The 18,517-nt window shown below is 46.9% G+C and overlaps 1 long non-coding RNA gene across 1 annotated transcript; it reads right to left on the bottom strand.

Annotated features, from left to right (window-relative positions):
• Positions 1-271: 271 nt before the first annotated feature.
• LOC106022361 lies at positions 272-3,270 on the bottom strand. Its single transcript, XR_001197357.3, has 3 exons — positions 3,130-3,270; positions 2,016-2,137; positions 272-604 (listed from the first exon to the last, which is right to left on the bottom strand). It is a non-coding gene; the product is annotated as an uncharacterized LOC106022361 (long non-coding RNA).
• Between the last annotated feature and the right edge of the window lie 15,247 nt (positions 3,271-18,517).

The following is an 18,517-nucleotide window of genomic DNA, read 5'->3' as shown; positions in this document are numbered from 1 at the left end:
TGCCTGGTAAGTGATTTATTATTGCTGGTGAAGGCGGGGCGGGTGCCCTAAGGCTGAGCAGGAAGTGGGAAGGCAAGCCATCAGGCTGTACAATGCAGCCCTACCTGTCCTCTTAGGCTGCCAAGGCGACAGCTGCTCCTGCCTGGAGACCTGAACTGGGAGTAGCAACCCTGGCCCCACACCCAGATGCAGAATGGCCAGCCCCATGCTCCTTCTCAGACCCCAGGTCCCTCCAGACTGAAGACATTTGAAAGTTAACTTCCCACAAAAGTCACTCTCCAAGATTAATATTTATTTCTTATGAAATTTAAATTTTTCAGTGTAATTAAATTTTTATTCGTCCTGAGTTATAGATAAAAAATATTTATAACTTTCCCTTTCACACCACTGAAGATGAGGGTTGGATGAAACCAATTACCGGGACCTCCTCCCGGCGGCTGCTCTGAGGTCAAGGCAGGAGTTAGAGGAGCCTTGGTAAAGTAATAGCTGGCATCTGTCACCCCAGGCCACAGAGCCGAGGCACTTCCTGCATCCAGGCGTAGGGAGTCATGGATAAAAGAGGGGACTTCAGATCCACACCCCAGTGTCTTGGGCCATTGGGTTGCTGTGATAAAAACATGTAAATATAGCAATAAACATTGGCTTCTTGTAGGTCTAGAAAATGAGAACTCTAAGATCATAGTGATGCTGGATTCCAGTGTCTCCCGATGTCCACAGCAGAGCTTCCATGACAGTTCAAAGTTCTGTGCAGGGGCCTCAGGATCATCCCATGGCTGGAAAAATCCATCCTGTTAATTAAGCCTGAATCCTTCCTAACAGGTGGGGCTACCCAAACCCTCTCTGGTCTCACATGCTCTAGCATGCACTGGGAGATCAGCACCCACAGCCAAACCCTCCACCACGCATACTACATAGCCTCCGATCGTCCTAGAAGCATGCTGCCACCTGGGAGACTAATTGGGGTGCTTTGATCACACAGCAGCCATTCCTAAACAGTGGAGTGCATAGGAGTTTCCACACGGCTAAAATCAATTAAAGAGCCAGACTATTGTCACACCATTTTTGCCTTTCCTCTCTAACCAAAGAGTCTTGGGACCTGGGTTAGACAAGGGCCAGGACCAACCTCTCAGGTGCCCCCCAGAATAGGGACAACCCGCCCTTCCTTCTGACCATGGCAGGGAGCCACAGATCCAGCTCTCTAATTAGACCTGTCGCCAGGCGGAATCACTCCCAGGCCGGGCTGGGGAGGTCATTAGCTGGAGATGGATAAGTGCTAAGCCAACCTCACTCTGGAGATTTACAAGGCTCGGGCTAGGGAGGATTTATAAGGTTTGTTAAATTTCTAATTGAGTTTAGAGTGCTGTGCCATGGTCTTGGTGACCAAGCTGCACAGATGAGAATTAAAACAAGTGCCCCATCCCTCATACTGCAAGAAGATGGTGGCCTCTTCCTCGCCTGGCTGCACAGGCAGGGGCTGCCCAAAGACAGTGTGGTTTAGTGAGCAACCCCAAACTAGTCCTTCAGCAGCTTCTATCCATTCCTCGGCCTGACTTGATTGATTTCCCAGATTTGCTGTTTGTTCGAGTGGAGGCAAGGTGTGTAGGGGTGCGTGTCTGTGTTAGTGCACTAGCACACGGTTGCATGTGTGTGTGAGTGCGTGTGGAGGCCAGAGGTTAGCCTCTGGTAATCTTAGGAGTTGTCCACCCCGTGGGGGTTTTGATTTATTCTGTTTTGTTTTTATTGGATGTGTGTGTGTGCCTGTGTGTGTGTTGAAATGGAGTCCTCTCATTGGTTAAGCTGAGGCTAGCCAAGTAAGCTAAGTTGGCTGGCCAGTGGACCCCAAGGATCCACCTGTCTCTGCCTCCCTGGTGCTGGGATTACAAATGCTTGCCACAATACTTGACTTTTAACTTGGCTCCTGAATCAAACTCTGATCATCATGTTTGTATACAATCTCCCCAGACCCTTAGTCATCTTTTTAAATAGTCAATACATGCATATAATTCAAAACTCACACAAAAGCGTTCGCAGAGGAAGCCTCTCTCCCCTCTGACTCCTAGCCACCATCCTGTCCCTCGCTGGCGAAAGTCAGAATTTGACCAGGAGGAATTGAAGTTCCACTCATGTGTCCCAGGGCCTGCAGGGTAACAGGCAAGCCACCATCCCCATCATCCCTTGTTCAGTAGAGCTCACACGGCTCCTCCCACTGAATGCCAAGTGAGCTGTGCATGGGCCTTCCTTCCAATGAGTGATGGCATCATCCCCCAGAAACCAGGAACCCAGCTGATGTCAGATGAGTGCCGAGCATCAACCCTCCTAATGCTGCGACCTTTTAGTACAGTCCCTCATGGTGTGGTGACCCCCACCATGAAATTATTTCATTGCTACTTTATAACTGCAATTTTGCTACTGTTGAGAACCACAATGTAAATATCTAATGTGCCACCCTGTGAAAGGGATCAGTCCCTCTGCCAAGGGGTCATGACCCTCAGGTTGAGAACTACTGCTCCAAAGGAGACAAAAGAAGTTAATGGGCAGGGGGGTGGGGAGTGGCCATGGAAGGCCTCTCTGCAAGCGGGTATCCACCCACTGCCTGAATTGCCAGCTACGAGAAGCAAGCGTGGCAGGGACAGTGCCGTGGGAGGGAACCGAAAATGCAAAGGCTCAGAGGCAGTGTGGGGATAAAATAAAGTGACTGGGACGAGAACTGTTTCCGGGGCTGTGAGCACGCCCAAACCAGGAGGTCTGGTGGGACCAAAGATATGACCTCAGACTTCATCCCTGGAGCTCAGTTTCCCCATCTGTGTGTAGGCCAATTGCAAAAACATTCCAGCATACGGAGAAATGAAACGAGCTTGCTCACGTGAGTTCCCACTTGGAAGGCTTTCCTCCTAGGATCTTATGAGTCTGAGGAGTAACCTTGGTGAAGGGTCTTCCTGGACCTGAGAAAGGGCCCTAAGGGGGCAGGACGCTGGACTGAGCTCCTGAGATAAGAAGGCCCAGCTCCACGATGCCAGGAATGACCTTATCTTGTCCAAGGACATGATGAGGTTTGGGTTCTAGGACACACAGAAGGTCAAGCAGCTTCTGGAACAGTCCCCTTTCTCATGGGCCCACTCCTTTCCTTACCTGGGAAAACACAGGCGGGAAATTCCCCCAGAGCTGTCTCAAGTGGGAAGCCTGAGAGGACCAAAAGGACTGAGACTTCCCAGCTCTGCTCCACCAGCATCCAGGGCCTCTGTGCCACTGTAGCGCCTGCAAAGTCCCGGATCCATAGTGTGAACGTTGGGCGCCCTCTGGCGGCGACTGTGCCGATCCAACGCCTAGAGCTGTCAATCGTCTTTGCATCCAGACCCCGCCCTCTCCAGCCTAAAAATGGGCAGAAAGGACAGTGCCAAATAAGGATGGCACCTGGGGTATCACATGACTGGTGGAGGATCACGCAGCAAGTGGATTTACCTAATGTCCCAGAAATACTCATTCGTTCGCTCGTTCTTTCACTGAGCATCTACTGAATGCCAATATTGTTCTAGAAACAAGCAACTCAGCAAATCTTTACCCCCAGGGAAGCTACACTCTACCACTGGCAAAGCCTTGACAGTTGTTAATTATTTTAATTCCTCCATACGCTCCTATTTAAACCACTTGATTCCCGGTAACCATATAGCTACTAATAACCATGTATAACTCCATGTCCAGGGAATCCAACACCTTTGTTGGGTCTCAGAGGTCTTCTGCATGCATGTGGTGTATATAAATTAATGCAGGACACACAGATATACAAAATAAATGTAAATAAATCTTTTAAAAAGCAACTCTCAACTATACATTGTTTCAAAAAAACTATTAAGTCAGTCACTGTGGTGCACACCTTTAATCCCAGCACTGGGGAGGCAGAGGTAGGTGAGTTCAAGACCAGCCTGGTCTACAGAGGGAGTACCAGGCCATCCAGGGTAACATAGCAAGACCCTGTGCCCAATAAGAAAATTAACAATAAAAGAGTGTAAAAAGACATATCTTCCCTAGCACCAAATAAACAAAAACTAAGCCTGGTGTGAATGCCTGTAGTCAAAGAACTTGGGTATTGGTATCAGGAAAATCAGAAGTTGAAGATTATCCTCAACTAAACGCCAAGTTTAAGGTCAGCATGAAATACATGAGACCCTGTCTTTAAAAAAATAAGAAAAGAGAAACTGGAGTAACCACACTAACATCAGACAAAATATATTTCAGATCATAGCAATACTGCTAACCAGGGGCCAATTAATCAGAAAACGTAACAATTCCAACCATTTGTGTATCTCATCACAAAGCTTCCAAATACACGATACAAAAATAGAAGAGCGAGCAGAAGCAGACGGGTCCACAATTATAGCTGGAAATCTCCATACTACCTCTCAATAACTGATAAAAACAGGCAGGCAGAAAATCACTAAAGACTCGGAAGATTCAAAGAACACTATAAAACAGCTTGCTCTAATTGATGTTTTCTGAACATGCCATTCAACATCCAAATACATGTTCTTTTCAAGTATGCATGGATATGTTTAAAGTAGATTGTGGGCTAGGAAAATGATTGAGTCTGTAAAGTGCTCGCTATACAAGCAGGAGGAACTGAGTTCAGATCCCTGGCACCTACATCAAAAGCTGGGCTCGGCAGTCCATGCCTGTAACGCCACTGGTTGATGAGTGGAAATGGGGGGCCCTGGGGCTTGCTGGCCAGATAGTCTAGTCAAATCAGTGAGCGCTGGGTTCAGAGGGAGCCCTGTCTCTAGAAAGTAGGTGGTGAGATGGTCCAGTAGGAAAAGCACTTGCCACGCAAGCCTAGTGACACAAGTTCCCAGAAGCCAGGTAAAAGCCAGGCACAGTGATCCATGCATCTGCAATTTCAGCGCACCCTATGAGGAGACAAGGGCAGAGATGGGAGAACCCTTGGAGGCTCGCAGGGCCAGCTAGCTGGACATATGCAGCAGTAAACAAGAGAGGTAATAGCTCTTACAAAGTAGAAGGCAAGGGTCGACAGTCAAGGTTCTCCTCTGACATCTGCATGTGCAGCATGGCATATGTGTACCTGCACACACACACACACACACAGAGAGAGAGAGAGAGAGAGAGAGAGAGAGAGAGAGAGAGAGAATACTTTTAATAACCTGTAAATCAGCTGGGGCGGTGGTGGCGCACGCCTTTAATCCCAGCACACGGGAGACAGAGACGGGCAGATCTGTGTGAGTTAGAGGCCAGCCTGGTCTACAGAGTGAGTTCCAGGACAGCCAAGGCTGTTACATGGAAAAACCCTGTCTCAAAACTAGAAACAGGCAAACAAAAAAATGACCTGTAAGTCAAAGAAATCACCAAGTATTTTGAGGTGAATGAAAATGAAAACTAAAAATTAGAGGAGCGCCATTGTGAGGGTGCCAAGAGGATGCTGAGAGCGCAGTCCACTAGCGGGAAAAGACCAACACCTGTGGATGCAGCTTCCGCCTCCCTCCTCAATGAGGAAAATGGACTGGAGAGATGCCTTAGCCAGTAAGGGGCTTGTTGGTCCTGCAGAGGACCTGAGTTTGCTTCCCAGCCCCTTACAGGCTTGTGGCTGCCTGTAATTCCAGCTCTGTGGGATCTAGGATAGCTAACCTTGGTTGTCAACCCTCAGTCTTCCAGTGGCAGCCTACGTAAAAGGACACGAGGGAGGGCAGCTCTGCTTTCTGCCTGCTGATCCTCACTTCCACTGCAAGTTTGTCGACCCTGTTGTTGCAGCCGATATGAGATCCCACAGGATTGCAATGCTGACTGAAGACTGGACGCTCTCCAGGAATCTTCTCAGACTCCAGCACCAGATGGACTGCTGAGACATCCAGCCTCTTGAACTGAATGAATACTGGATTCTCCGTCATTCCATTGTGAGACAGCCGGCTGTTGGACAACCTGAACTATGCCTGTAAGTCAATCTAATAAACCCTTTTAACACTTAATGTTCATTCTTTCAGTTCTGTTCCTTTAGAGAATCCTGAATAACACAGGGTCTGAGACCCTCTTCTGGCCTCCACAACCACACATGGCACATATACATAGTAATACACACATATACATAAATTGAAAAATAAATCTTTTTTTTTTTGAGGCAGAGTTTCTCTGTGTAACAGTCCTGGTTGTCCTGGAACTCAATTTGTAGAATAGGCTGGCCTCAAACTCATAGAGAACCAACTGCCTCTGCTTCCCAAAGGCTGGATTAAACGGTGTGCACCACCATGCCTGACTCAAAAGCATTTTGTTTTTGTTTTTGTTTTTCCATGCAGGGTTTCTCTGTGTAGCTTTGTAGACCAGGCTGGCCTCAAACTCACAGAGATCCGCCTGCCTCTGCCTCCCAAGTGCTGGGATTAAAGGAGTGCACTACCACCGCCTGGCTCAAAAAGTAAATCTTAAAAGGGAAAGGAACAAAGAAAAAGGAGCCAACTAACCCTGAAATAAATGGGTTTAAGCTGTTTTTCACAGGTAAAAATGTTAAAACTGAAAACCATACATTAAAAAATAATAGAGGAAATTAATAAAGACAAAAGATGTTTGTTTGAAGAAATCTATAAACTCAATAAAGCTCCCGCTGAATCAGTCAGGGAATGAGTGAGGAGATGGTGTTATACCAATACCAGAAATGAAAGAGATTACATTGCTACAGATTCCATATTCTTCTGTCACATGTTATCTTAGTCACTGTTCTGTGGCTGAAAAAAAAAGACACCATGATCAAGGTAGAAGAAAGCATTCAATTGGCAGCTTGCTTACAGTTTCAGAGGGTTAGTGATCATCATTTTGGGGAGCATCACTACACAGACAGGTGCCGGAGAAGAAGCCGAGCACGACATCCTGATCTATAGGTGGCAGGGGGAGGGGGAGGGGAGGGAGGGAGGGAGAGAGAGAGAGAGAGAGAGAGAGAGAGAGAGAGAAGCTCCTGAAACTTCAAAGCCCATTCCCAGTGACACACCTCCAGTGAGACCACGCCTACTCCAGTGTTCCAACAAGGAAGGCCACACCTCCTAATCTTTCTGTCTGCCAACTGATGCTCAGCGTTCAAATGCATGAGCCTGTGGGGGTCAATCTCATTCAGACCACACCACACAAGCGCTGTGCCTGACAGCTCGCAGGGGTCATTTCTCTCCTTCCACCTAGTCAAAAGCCAGGATAGCTGGCCCACAAGGTCCCGGCCATTTTCCCATCCTCACCTCCCATCTCACAAATGGCTCTTGAAAAGGACTCAAGTTCAGTTCCCAGCACCCATATCAGGCAGCTCACAACAGCCTACAACTCCAGTTCCAGGGAATCTAATGCCTTCTGGATCCCACGTGGCCCTGCACTCACAGGCACAGACCCATACACAAACACACAGACGTACAGACATAACTTAAATTTCATTTAAAAAGAAATAGTACTGAGATCATGGATACACATCATGAATGCTCATCACTGCTTCCAGCTTCCTGTGTGGCTTCCAGGGACTCAAACTCGGGTCATCATGCCTGAGCAGCAAGCCTTCACCCACTGAGCCACCCCCCCCCAATTTCCACAGATATTAAACAAGAAGATAACTTCAGAGTCGGATGGCTTCCCTGGAGACTTTTAGCAAACACTTAAGGAAGGTGTGAGATTGTGAAATCTATATTAGATTAGGTCTTGGATTCCATTTTCTGGCGCACAGTTCCTAAAGCACTTTGAATCTCTGGAATAACAAGTCTTTTGTGTACTGTCTCGGTTCATTTGGACGGCTATAACAAAAGACCTTAGATTGGCTAATTTATACCTGAAAGAATTATATTTCTGGAAGTTCTGGGGGCTGGAAATCCTAAGATCAAGCTGCCAGGATGTCTGGTGATGCTCTGTAGATGGTGTCTCGTGGCTGCCCGTCTTCACGTGACCCGAGTGGCGGAAGGGACCAGGCAGCACTGTCTGCTTCCTGCACGCAGGTACTAACCTCCGTGGTGAGGGCAGAGCCCTCGTGCTCAGCACTTCCCTGAATGCCCCACTTTTTAACACGGTCATCTTGGGCTGTAGATTTCAACACATGAACTGGGGCGGGGGGGGGGGGCGACCGAATGCTGACAGGGCTGGCAGCTGGTGGCACTGCATAGCTTCAGGATGGGGCTGACAACAAGAAAGACCAAGGCACGGCCTTTAGCCTCGTCCCCCCAGGAAAGATAAAGGGACTGCAGATAAGTCTGTTCAGAATGGCCGGCAATTTCCAGTCACATCTACATAAGGAAGCCTGAAGTATAAAACTGAAGGACGGGGTCCTGAGTGCTCTGGAATGCTGAACTCAGGGCAGTACCTGAAGGGTGGCACTCCTAGAGAGGACATGAAAGTGCCATCCATGCTCCTGCCCCACGGACATGCCTGTCCCTGCCCATCTGACTATCCACCTGTATTCTGTGTAACATACCCGAACAACAACTCCATAGCCATAGATCACATTTCCCCAAGTTCTGGGACCCACATTAGCAAATTAATCAAACCGGAGGATGGGATTGTGGTTCTCACACCCAGGGAAGTTAGACACAGAGGCTATAACCCAGGGTGCCGCCCAAAGGCCGGGCTATCCTTTATCCATGTGCCCAGGGGTTCCTGAACCTCGCTGATCCTCCTAGCTGGCTCCCAGACAACCTTGTGGATCACCATGTGGTCCTGGAGGTCTCTCCTTCTCCCTTGCTTCTGTTCTGAGGGGACTGTCCCGTGGCTGGGTCAGTAAGCCCTGGCAGCTGCAGAGTCCATGTCTACAAGCCTGTGCATGAGACCAGAAGCCAGTCTCCAGCTCCCAGAGGTCTCTAGGAGCCCTGGGGGGAACGGGAGTAAACTGGGGGGAGGGTACCCCCAAGGAATGTTAGTGGAGTGGTTAAAAGTTTAGCTGAGGACATAATTCTGAATCTAGGCTTCCTGCTGGCAAGATATAAAATGCTAAGTAAGTCACTTCTCCCCTCCATGGCTTTTAAAAACAGGGTTTCAGCCAGGCGATGGGAGGCAGAGGCCAGCGGATCTCTGAGTGTTTGAGGCCAGCCTGGTCTACAGAGTGAGTTCCAGGACAGCCTCCAAAGTCACAGAGAAACCCTGTCTCAAAAAAAAAAAAAAAAGTCTTACAATGTAGCTAAGGTTGGCTTTGAACTTCTGTTCCCCTGTCTCTACCTCCCAAATGCTTAGATTACATGCCCACCATCCCTGGTGCTGGGCATGAAACCCTGGGCCTCGTACTTTGTGCTTATAGGCAAGCACTCTACCGACGGAACCATATCCTCAGCTCCGCTCTGCCTTCCCGAGCCTCGGTTTCCTGTTCTGTGTGATAGTGTTAACTTCAGGGAACTGGCACAGGATGGAATGACATAATGCATGGAGCTGTTTCATTTAGCACAGAGCTGCAGTGAGCACGGTCCATAGGGACCCCAGCCTATGCACTGACCAGGACTGAGCTCTGAGATTCAGGGCAGAGCATCCCCTGCCTCCCCTGCCCAGTCAAGGGCCTCATTGACACTCCCCACCGCCTGCAAGCACCTCACCGATGCTTTATGCTTTGAACCAAGATCTCCAGGCCAGCTGTTGAGCCGTTCTACCAGCTGGGGCTTAGCTCCCTTCCTCCAAGCTAAGAAACATGGAAGAACCAAGGACTCTACAGCTAAGAATGCCAACTGCCTGGTTCATCCTCTTAGCTTCAGGTGGGTCCCATGGCCTCTTCCTAGTGACTTAAGGTGTGTCACCTGGCCTCTCTACACCTCGGTTTCAGAATTTACAGACCAGGCCAAAAATGGCCATTTGTGCTAATTAGTTGATAAACAAAAGGGGGCGAGACGCTCTGTGGCACTGTAAGACATCAAAGCATTTGCTACTCTTATTTCCCTTGCCTGTTCCTCCATTACCTGACCAGGTGCACAGAACATATTGACTGATTGAGCAGCTATATGGATGGGTTAATGAATGAACCCACCAGCCTCTAATGCGCCTACTTCATTGGTCACAATGGCTTTGGATTTGGAGCACCTTGTATGTGCCAGGTACACCGGGACATGTAATCTTGCTGAACCTTAGTGGTTCACTTGTCCAAGATCATGGCCCTTTCCTTCCCTCCCACTCCATTTTTAATTATACACATGATACGAAAATCACTGAAGAAAAAAAATTAATAGAAAGAAGCAAAATAAAAAACAATCAATGTAAAATCACCTGCAATTCCACACTCTGAAATTACCATTGTTAAGCATTCGCTGACAGTCAGCCAGACTGTCTTCATGCAAATTTTTTTAACAAAGATGGGCTCACATTATGCATACACTGCACCGCAATGGAGTGTGACTCTCTCGGTGTCAATAAATATGTATCACAGGCAGCGGCGACTATTCCATTGTAGAACAGAATCACAATTTATTTAACCAATTTGCTGTTGGGGGATATTTAGGCTGATCCAATTTCTCACCATTTTCTGTGATGAATATCCTTCTTATACAGACAACTTCTTGAACTTGTCCAATTATTTCCTTAGGATAAATCTCTAGAAGTGGAATTTCCGAGTCAAAGACAATGAACTTATTCAGGGCTTTCCATCTATGCATATGGCCACACCGTCTCCCGGGATGGTTGTACCAATTTATTCTCCCACTCTTGGCGCAGGAGATGTGGACCACACACATGGAGGGTATGGGAAGTAGGTCAGGAAGGTAGTGTTTATCAGGGAAGCTTGAGCCATGCCACAGTAACAGCTTAACCCCCAAGTCTCAGTGGAATGACACAGCAAGATTTAGGACTGCTCCAAGTGGCACATTCAGTCTGACTCAGGAGAAGCTCTGTCTCCAAGAGTAAGGACGCAAGCTTCAGAGGACGCCTGCCCACGTATGACTGTATTTTCTGGAACCTGGGACCACGAAGGCTTCCCTAGAAGGACTTCAGGGGTTAGCACCCTGGTTTAGAGAGAGGAGAGAGAGAGAGAGTATACATGTATACCTATGTATGTATAGATGTCTTCCTCAACCATTATCCACTTTATTTGTTTGTTTGCTTAGTAATGGGGTCTTTCTATGTAGCCATGGATAGCCTAGAACATGCTTTGTAAATCAAGCTGCCCTTGAATTCAACAGGGATTGGCCTGCCTCAGCTGTGGAGGCCCATAGAAGTAGCTATGTTCCATCTTGACTTAAGGTCAGAGAGTTCAGGCCTATTTATTGCTCCTTCAAGGTTAAACCACAGTATGTTTGGCTATTGTATGTCTTGCCTAGACAACAGGAAATTTGGTCTAAGGTCTAGCTAATGGATGTCTTACCTTAACAACAGGATATTTAGTTTAGAGCTTGGTTATTGATGTTTTGGGTGCTAAGGAAGTAATTATGCTTGCTTGTTTTTGGTAACTTGGTAAGGAAGTCTTTGCTCTCCCCCCCCCCACTGGGATACATAGGAACTTTGAGCAATAGAGCAATAAACTTGAGGCTAATCCCAGTATTCACTAGATGCCCTCCCAACTCTATCTTCTGTCTCTTATCTATTTCTTTCTTCAATCCACACTCCTCCTTTCAAGCACGGACCAGATAAGTTAGCTGGACCAGACACTCTGCCTCCAGAGTAATGGGATTAAAGGCATGTGCCACCGTGACCAGTCACTTTATTTTTTGAGATAAGATTCACTCATTGATCTTGGAACTCCCTGAGTCAGCTAGAGTATATATTCAGCAAGTTCCAGGGATCTCTGTCTCCGTCTCCCCAGTGCAGTGATTAAGTGCACGCACCTCCTCACCCAGCTTTGCACATGGGTTCTGGGGATCTGAACTCAGGGCTTGGTACTTGTGTGGCAAGCTCTTTACTGATTAAGACATCTCCCCAGGCCGGGCGTTGGTGGCGCACGCCTTTAATGCCAACACTCGGGAGGCAGAGGCAGGTGGATCTCTGTGAGTTCGAGGCCAGCCTGGTCTACAGAGCGAGTTCCAGGACAGCCTCCAAAACAATACAGAGAAACCCTGTCTCGAAAAACCAAAAAAAAAAAAAAAAAGACATCTCCCCAGGTCACTGTCAGGTTCACTTTTAATGGCTTGATACAGAAGCCACAGATCATTGGCTGGAATGCTCGTGTGATCTGATCTGTCTAGCTGCACACCGGAGAGAAGGTGTGCCTTCCACACATCCTGGAAGGAAAGAGACATCTGGTGTGAATAGACACTAGTGATGTCTGCTACAAATAGGATGCATTAAAAAGCACAGGAAGCTTCTCTGGGCAAGAGAGATGAGAGAGGAACTCTTGAACTTGTACTGGTTCCAATGTTACTCCCTCTGATGCGGTGTTTTGTAAGAAAGGCTTATTTTGCCTCCATATCCTGAAGATAATCGTGGAGGCCAGGCTATGAGTGGGAGGCAGACCAGTGACAGCCCATCCCTTACCTGAAAGGCAGCCCACCTCCACTGCTCATCCTGAGCCACAGGTTCAGAGCTGTGTGGACCCCAAAAAGGCTGGGTGCCTAGCCACCTTGAAAGGTGATGAGTGACCCAGGGATGGGGGTCTGTGAGATATCCTGACCCCTGCCACCCTCTCTGCCACCTTTAGTTTGTCGGCACTCATGAAATCAGCACACCCCCATGATTCGGGATCACACAGGAACCCACGGCCAGGGAGGTGACAGTGAAGGGACACACTCCCTGACTCCCAGCCAGCCAAGCCACTTACTGCTTTTTTGTGATCTTCAGCAAGCTATGTAACTGATCTGTACCTGTTGCCTAGTTTCTAAATGGTGATATTAAAGAGTATTTGCCTCCCAAGGCTGGTGCAAAGCGTAAGTCCACATCTGTCTTCTGGCGAAATCACACAGGAGAAAACTTACAGGCCCTGGGCATTCAGAGAGGAACCAAACGAAGGCCCTGCCATGTCTTAAGGAACCAGGAAGCAGAGAAAGGGGAACAGACAGCATGAATACTAGAGTATTCACTCTGTAAGTTGACATTTGAATTGAGATCTAAATGAAGAAAAGAGGGATCTGTGAGCTGAGGAAATGGCTCAGTCAGTAAAGGGCTTGCCAGGCAAGCATGAAGACCTTCGTGCAGACCCCTGGGACCTATATAAAAAGCTGGGCATGGTAGCACACACCCATAATTCCAGAGCTGGGATCCCTGGGCTTGCTGACTGCCAGTCTTCCCGAGTCTGTGAGCTCCAGGTTCCGTGAGAGACCCTGCTCAAAAACTAAGGTGAAGCATGATTGAAGAAGACAGCCAGTGTTGACCTATGGCCTCCACACACAGATGCCGGAACATGTACACATATAACACACGAAAGGGAGAACCATGTGCATAGAGCTCACTGGAGAAATATCCCAACAGGAGGAGAAGGGGGTGCAAAGGCCCTGAGACAGAGAATGCCCGGGATGTTGGGAACTAACAAAAGCCTAAAGCCAGAGCAAGTGAGCAAAAAGTGGGCCATAAGGTTAAGTCCCAGATGTGTCTGTGACAGGGCACAGGTTCAGTTGCCTGCAGGGTAGACAAGGAGCCACTGGTAGGTTTTATGTGATACTTAAAACCCCACACCTGCAAATAGCACCAAATGCTTGGTCCCTAAGGACTCAGTAACAACGCCAGTGACTATTCTGGCAACCACTATGACAATAGTGACAATGGCCTTGGCAGGTGCTGAGTCCACATACCAAAGAGATGGAGACAGCATGCTAAAGAAGTATCAGAATGCAACGCTAAGCTCACCTCTGGGGAGGATGAGGCAGGAAGAGCAGGATTTCATGGACAGCCTGGATGAAGTGACTTTGAGGCTGGCCTGAGTTCAAAACCCCATCCCCACTGGAGAGAGAGAGAGAGAGAGAGAGAGAGAGAGAGAGAGAGAGAGAGACAGAGACAGAGACAGAGACAGAGACAGAGACAGAGAGAGAGAGAGAGAGAGAGAGAGAGAGAGAGAGAAGTAAGGAAGTTTTATCCAACTGTCTTAGTTAGGGTTTCTATGGCTGTGAAGAGACGCCGTGAGCATGGCAACTCTTCTAAAGAATAACATTTACTTGAGGTGGCAGCTTACAGTCTCATAGATTTAATCCATTATCATCATGGCAGGGAGCTTGGCTGTGTACAGGCAGACATGGTGCTTGCGAAGGAGCTGCTACATCATGTTGATACACAGACAACAGAAAATAGACTTCACACTGAGTGAAGCTTAAGCAAAGGAGACCTCAAAGCCCAACCCCACAGTGACACGCTTCCTCCAACAAGGCCACACCTCCTAATAGTGCCTCTCCCTTTGGGGGCCGTCTTTTTTCAAGCTACCACATCAACAATAAGGAAGAATGAAATTATGCTGTTTGTGGGAAAATGAATGGAACTAGAGACCATCATGTTAAATAGAATAAGCCAGGCTCAAACAAACAAGGCAGTGCTTCCCCTCATGTCCTAATTGAAGTTACTGTTGCTGTGATAAAACACTATGAGAAAAGAAACCTGGGTATAATGGGTGATGTCCTTCTGTGTGTTTCTCTTACCGGTTGATGAATAAAATGCTAGCCTATAGCCAGTAGAGGAAAGAAGATAGGCAGGGCTAGGAGACGAGGAGAATTCTGGGGTAGGTAGGCAGGGGAGCCTGCCAGGGAGTCGCCATGTAGGCCACAAAGGAGTAAGAGGTCCCGAACCCTTCTCCAGTAAAATAAGTGATAGGGGATTCCTTCTGTATACATATTTCTCTTACTGGTTGATGAGTAAAACACTTTTGGCCAATAAGGCAGGAAGATAGTTGGGGTGAGGAGATGAGGAGAATTCTGGGAAAGGTAGGCACAGGGAACCCACCAGAACAGTCACCATGTAAGAACTGGGAAGAAAGGACACATCAGGAGTTCTCCAGTAAGATAAGGCCATGTGGAAATACATAGACTAATAGAAATGAGTTAATAATTAAGACAGAGCTAGCTAATAAGAAGCCCTAGTCTTTGGCCAACAGTTTGATAGTTAATATAAGTCTTTGTGTGTTCATTTGGGATTGAAAAGGACAGTGGGACCTGGTGGGACAAGAAAATCCAGCAACAGATAGACCACATGGAAATACTTAGATAGACCACATGGAAATACTTAGATAGACCACATGGAAATACTTAGATAGACCACATGGAAATACTTAGATAGACCACATGGAAATACTTAGATAGACCACATGGAAATACTTAGATAGACCACATGGAAATACTTAGATAGACCACATGGAAATACTTAGATAGACCACATGGAAATACTTAGATAGACCACATGGAAATACTTAGATAGACCACATGGAAATACTTAGATAGACCACATGGAAATACTTAGATAGACCACATGGAAATACTTAGATAGACCACATGGAAATACTTAGACCACATAGAAATGGGCTAATAATTAAGACAGAGTTAGTCAATAAGAAGCCCTAGTCAACATTTAATAATTAATATAGCATCTGTGTGCTTATTTTGGAGCTCAAGGGTGGCAGGACCTGGCAGGACAAGCAATCTCCACAACATGGGTAGGAAAGGATTTATTTCATTTACAGTTCCATATAACAATTTATCAATGAAAACAGTGAATACAGGAACTCAAGCAGGGCAGGAACCTGGAGACAGGAGTTGATGCAGAGGCCATGAAAGGTGCTGCTTACTGGCTTGCTCCTCATGGCTTGCTCAGCCTGCTTTCTCATAGAATCCAGGACCACCAGCCCAGTGATGGCACCATCCACAATGAGCTGGACCCTCCTACATCAATCACCAATTAAGAAAATGCCACACAGGCTTACCTATAGCCACATCCTATGAAGGCATTTTTCTCAATGGAAGCTCCCTCCTCTCAGATGACTTAACTTGTACCAAGTTGACATAAAACTAGCCATCACACCTTACATGTGGAATCTAGGTACATTATCTACTTTTCTCAAGGCAGGACCAAATTCCTGATGAAAAGCAGTTTGAAAGAGAAAAGATTTCTTCTTTCAGCTCATAGCTGAGGGAACAGTCCATCACAGTGGGAAAGGTATAATGGCAGGGGTGGCCAGTAGCTGATGGCCGGAGGCTAAGTGTGGTGGCTTCTCTTGGTTGTCAACTTGACTACATCGAGGATTAACTAAAACCCAAATGACTGGGCATACCTGTGATGGATTTTATTTTCTTAACTAAATCTTCTGAAATGGGAAGACTCACTTCTAATCCAGATACTTGAGGTGAGAAGATCCACCTTTAATCTGGGCCACACCTTCTGCTGGTAGCCTATATAAAAGGGCATAGAAGAAGAAATATTCTCTATCTCTTTCTGTGCCTGCTTGCTCTTGCCTCACTAGAAATTTCTTCACTGGCATTAAAGCCAACTTCTTCAGGAATCAAGTGTATACTGAAGACCAGCTGAGACATCCAGCTTCATTGACTGAACAACTACTGGATTCTTGAATCTTCTATTCACAAGCAGTCATTGTGGATTAGCTGGACCACAGCCTGTAAGCCATGTAGTGGCATCTTGCCTTATCAGTGAACGTACAGTGGTGGCCACACCTTTTGGGTGTGGTTTCAGGTGTAGATGTGACCCATTAAGGTAAAGGAGCGGCTGACTCATGCTCTCTTGGGTTGCAGAAAGCATCAGAAGAGCAGAGACTGCATCTCCTGGAACAGGAAGACCCAGCGGTTATTTACTCTTATCTGTGTAAGTTCTTCCTTAATAAACACTTATTTATCATTTATCTTGGGTCTGGTGAACTCATTTAAACCCCATCTTCAAAGCCATTCTACTAATTCTCTTTCTATGCATAAAGAGAGACTCAGTCTATAAGTTCTGCTCCTCTGGAGAGCCTGACTAGTATGGTAAGCAAGGCACTTGCTCACTTTTCAGAGAACCAAGAAGCGGAGAGAGATGCAGGCTGGTACTTCTTTCTCTTTTCCCATTTAGTCGGATTGAGCCTGAAGTCCACAGGAATGGTGCCACCCACACTCAAGATGCAGCTAATTTTGTCTAGATACCCCTTCCTAGACACACTCAGAGGTATATCTTACTAATGTCCAATATACTTATTAATCCAAATAATTTGACAATAAAAACTAACCATCTAAATATGGTGTTGAATACCTTTAATCCCAATATTCAGGAGACAGAGGCAGAGGAAATCTCTGAGATTTCAAGGCCATCCTTGATGATTTGAGGTTCAGATCATCCAGGACTACACAGTGAGACCCTGCCTCAAAAAGAAAGAAAAGGCCAGGCGGGGGTGGTGCACGCCTTTAACCCAGCACTCGGGAGGCAGAGGCAGGCAGATCTCTGTGAGTTCGAGGCCAGCCTGGTCTACAGAGTGAGTTCCAGGACAGCCTCCAAAGCTGTCTCAGAAAAAAAAAGAAAAGAAAGAAAGAAAAGGAAAAAGGCTGTTTGGAAAAGTTGTAGAGCCTTTAGGAATGGGTCACTTGTTGTAGAATAATCCTTTTGTGCACTGTGAAGATGTGTCTTTGTCAAGGCACCTTTTGATTGGTTTAATAAAGAATTGAATGGCCAATAGCTAGGTTAGGTGGGACTTCTGGGCAAAGAGAAAAGAAGAGGAGTTGAATCTAGGCATAACAGAGATCCCAGAGGATACAAAGAGGAAACAGGAAGTGCAAGATAGAAAAGAGATAAAAATCCACGAGGCAAAACACAAATTAACAAATAGGTTAATTTAAGTTATAAAAGCTAGTTAGGAACAAGTCTAAGCTAAGTTAAGTCTTCATAATTAATAAGAAGTTTCATGTTACGATTGGGGGGTTGGCAATCCAAGAAAGCCTACTACATATGGCATCCAATGTGGAGACTAAACTATCCAAACATAGAGTCTGAGAAAGCCATAAATAGTCAAGGAGCTGGATGTGGCTTCCTGCAGTCCTTCAGGTGGCCATATTTGGTGTACAGAGGTGCAGCCACTGGCCACTGCCCACTGGCAGAAACTTAAAGCAGGAACTTGGAGACAGAACTGAAGCAGGTTTCTGGCTTGTTCCCCATGACTTGGTTATTAATCAAGAAAATGTTCCCAAAGACTTGTCTCCAGGCAATCTAGAGAAGCCATTTTCTCAATAGAGGTTCCTTTTTCACAGATGACTCTAGCTTGTATTGAGTTGCCAAAAACCTAACCTGCACAAAAGAAAACCTAGTCTACCATGATTTGGGAAGGAAAATGCGTCACCCTGCCCCATAAATATGCCACCCCCTGACAGTCCTCCAACCGTGACACAGTTCTGAGATGCACTCCTTTGGAAACAGCTCAGACCCTACAGGTGGGGAATCCATTCCACAAAGCTGCCCACCACTTGGAATACCTATTGCAGTCCCCTAGTTGTAGCCTGTGCCTCTGACCAGCCAGCTATAAATCAGGGTTTCCACGACCCCTTCCTGAGGTTTGATTAATTTACTAGACCAGCTCCCGGAACTCAGGGAAATATTTGATTTAGGTTTGCCCATTTATCACAAAGGATATTAGAAAAGTTATAGAGGAACAGCCAGATTGGCAACATGCAAGGAGTGGAGGACTGGGTATGGAGCAGCCAGGCCCTCCCAGGTGTACCCC

The sequence above is a fragment of the Mesocricetus auratus genome, unplaced genomic scaffold (assembly GCF_017639785.1).
Source record: "Mesocricetus auratus isolate SY011 unplaced genomic scaffold, BCM_Maur_2.0 Super-Scaffold_100014, whole genome shotgun sequence".
Taxonomy (NCBI): Eukaryota; Metazoa; Chordata; class Mammalia; order Rodentia; family Cricetidae; genus Mesocricetus; species Mesocricetus auratus.
The sequence above is the reverse complement of the archived record's forward strand: the minus strand, read 5'-3'. Positions and strand labels throughout refer to the sequence as shown.